This window comes from Mustela putorius, unplaced genomic scaffold (genome assembly GCF_011764305.1).
Source record: "Mustela putorius furo isolate JIRA1106 unplaced genomic scaffold, ASM1176430v1.1 tig00004007_pilon_pilon_pilon, whole genome shotgun sequence".
Classification (NCBI taxonomy): domain Eukaryota; kingdom Metazoa; phylum Chordata; class Mammalia; order Carnivora; family Mustelidae; genus Mustela; species Mustela putorius.
In genome coordinates, this window is record NW_025422145.1 from 9,348,596 (window position 1) to 9,351,871 (window position 3,276).

A 3,276-nucleotide genomic window follows, 5' to 3' on the forward strand; every position below is an offset into this window, starting at 1 on the left:
TACTGGGATCTCATTCCCGGGGCCCCACCTCCCCGTGAGATTAGGAGAGAAGGTGGTCAGGACGGTTCGTTGGTGGTGGGAAGCCGGGCAGTCCCGTGTGTGCGGCTGGTCTACACGGGGATGTGCTGCGAGCGTGAGCTTCACAACAGGTTCGGAAGCCTGGGTAGGACGGAGACGGCGCCCCGCCTCTCCTTAGTGTATTTTCATCTGGAACGTGTGCGTGCGAAGGACGCCCTGTTTATATACTCCGTTACATACAATCCTCTGTTAGAATTAATTTCATCTATTTCTTTTTACTCTTTTGACGCGGTTGCTGGACAGTTTCAAATCCCGTCCTACCCCGTGCGTTGTATTTCTAGGGGGCCGAGCCGGTGTAAGTCCCGAGGGAGTCTGTGCCAGAGAAAGCAAGGCTAAGGGTAAGAATAAAACTTGGGTTGAAAACATTGACATGCGATCAGCGCCGGTGCAGATCACGAGACGGGAAGCGAGTCATGGATTTGTAGCACACTTACACCTGTCGTATTCGCGAATCAGGGAGGAGAACATTTCAGCCTCGCTTGCTTTGCTTTCTTTTCCCCTTCCTTCCTCTTTCTCTGTCTTTCCCTTGCACTTTCTAGGTAAGGTCGTTTACAGGCCACCCATCTGCAAAATGACTTGCGTTGGCCCTTGGCTCTCCCAGTCAGCGGGATGCGAAGACCGCCGTCCGGTAAACCTGCCCCAGACCTGAGGTTTCCCAACCCAAAGCCCAGCTGAGTTTTTGGCTGGCTCGCAGTAAGAAGGCAGAGCTTTGGGAAAACTAGAGGCTGCTGTTTTTTGTTGTTGTTGTTGTTATTATTGTTTGGTTTTTTGTTTTTTGTTTTTTGTGGGTTTTTTTGTTGTGTTTTTTTTTTTTTTTTTTTGCCATAAAGATACTTTATGGAATGTTTATTGAAGTATAAAGGACGTATAGAGTGACTTTCAGGTGAGCAATATAATGATTCCACAGTTCTGTACCTTTCTCCGTGCTCATCCTTAAGTGTGCCTTCCCCTCCCCTCCCCTCCGGCAACCACCAGTTTGTTCTCTGTCCGTAAGAGTCTGTTCTTCGGTTTGTCTCTTTTTCCTTTGCTCATTTGTTTTGTTTCTCCGATTCCACGTATGGGTGAAACCATATGGTTATTTGTCTTTCTCTGATTCTACTTAGATCCATCCCTGTTGCACGTGGCAAGAGCTCCTTCTTTACGGCTGGGGATGTGTGGCCCCGTGGAGGGACCCTGGGCTCCTTCTGTGTCTCGGCTTCTGTAAATAGCACTGCCATCAACAGAGGGAAGCACGTATTTTTTTCTAACTAGTGTCTTTGGATTCTTCGGGTATGGGAATGTCTATTTTTAATTTTTTGAGGAACTGCCATGCCGTCTTCCAGAGTGGTTGCACAGTCTGCATTCCCGCCAACAGTGCATGAGCCTTCCTTTTCCCCCACATCCTCACCAACACGCATTTCTCGTGCTGCTGCTGGTCGCCGTCGTGACAGGTGTGAGGTGACCCCTCATGGTGGTGCTGATTGGCGTTTCCCTGAGGATGAGTGATGTGGACAGAAGGGAGAAAAGAAAGCATCTTCTCGTGCATCTTTTGGCTCCCTGCATGCCTGCTTTTGAAAACTGTTTGGGTTCCTGCCATCTTTTAACGGGACCCTTTTGTGTGGGCGCATGTCCAGTTGTGCAGGTTCTTTATCCAGCTTGGATATCAAGCCCTTATTGCATCTGTCAGCTCCTGTCCCCTTAGAGGGCAGCTGCTTCCCCTCTGCCGGCGCGATTACCAGGAAGGCACGTGATCCTAGCACCGCCGCACCTTCCGGCTTCTCAAGGGAAGAATTCCGTGCGATCGCCCCATTCTCAAAGGTTGCAGGTTCACCTCTACCTTGTAGCCACCTCTGCCCACCCAAGAGTCGAGTCCCAGAGACCCAGATTTCATCCCGACCGCTCCCAGGCGGTGACTCCCAGCCTGCTGCTGACGGCAGGGGGTGAGAGGTCAGGCCGGGCTACAAAGGAGCACGGCCGTAGCCTGGTGCGGAGTCTGTGCAGTGAGATGTAACCTCTCCGGACAGAGCTGAAGGCTGTTGCTGCAAAGTGCCTTCCTGATGCTGTCCCGCCCCCCACCCCCCTGTCTGGTCCCAGCACGGCGCCACACAGACGGCGTGGACACAGCGCACTTCTGCTGGCAGAGAGCCAGCTGGTGGCAGGGGACCCAGAGAGTTACTGGCATTTTGGAGTCGATCACACATTTCTGTCCCTCTTGTCTCAGTCCCGGGTGACTTGGAATCTTGACTCTGTTCTAAGACGGGAGGCGTCCCTGTGGTCTAGCTTGACCTGTCTCACCCCTACCTGGGGTGGGGGGGGGGCAAGGGCAGGTCTTGGTACCTAGAGTAGCTGGTGGGTTTATTTGTCATTGAGTATTTTGTTTTCTTTTAAACCAGGAAGTAACAGAATTTTTTTTTTTTTTTTAGATTTTATTTATTTATTAGAGAGAGAGAAAGCATGAGATGGGGGAGAACCAGAGGGAGAAGCAGTTTCCCGAGTGAGCGGAGAACCATATGCGGGTCTGGATCCCGGGACTCCGGGATCATGACCTGAACCGAAGGCAGATGCTCAACCGACTGAGCCACCTGGGTGCCCAAGTAAGAGAAATTTCTGAATGAAGAACATCTCGAGGTTCATGAAGGGGCAAGGAGAGAAGACGGGTAATACTTCCCATCTTCTATGTTCAGAGCCATTTAGGGTCATTTTCTGACGACTTTCTCACCGGTGCCCTTCAGGGTAACGGCATTTCTCCACTGCAGGACTAACAAGGAAGGAGGCGCACACGGTGGTTAAGTGCCTGATCCCCATGGAGACTCACACGCTTGCCGGGCTGGCGCTGCGTTCCCGGGATCCCCTGCACATCGGGGATACGTGCCTGTGGGTCCGCCGAGATCCCCGGGCTGCGTCCCGGGGACCGCAGTGAAGTGCACGTAGGCTCCAAAGCACCAGGAAGATTTTTCAAGAACAGTTCCCGGGGGAGAACATTCTCTGGCTTTCATAATTCGACCTCTTTGGAACGCCCTCCTCTCCCCAAAACAAACAAACAAAACCAGATCGGATGTCTCACTTTTTAACACAGGGCTTGAATTCGGTCCCCAAGCGGGAGGTGAGTGACTTTCCCAGCTCCAGTCTAGCAGGTGCGAGGCAGCCCGACTACACCCGTCTCCCACCGGCAGACCAAGCCTCCCCGGGAGGCTTCGTTGCCTCCAAGTTGGTATAGGC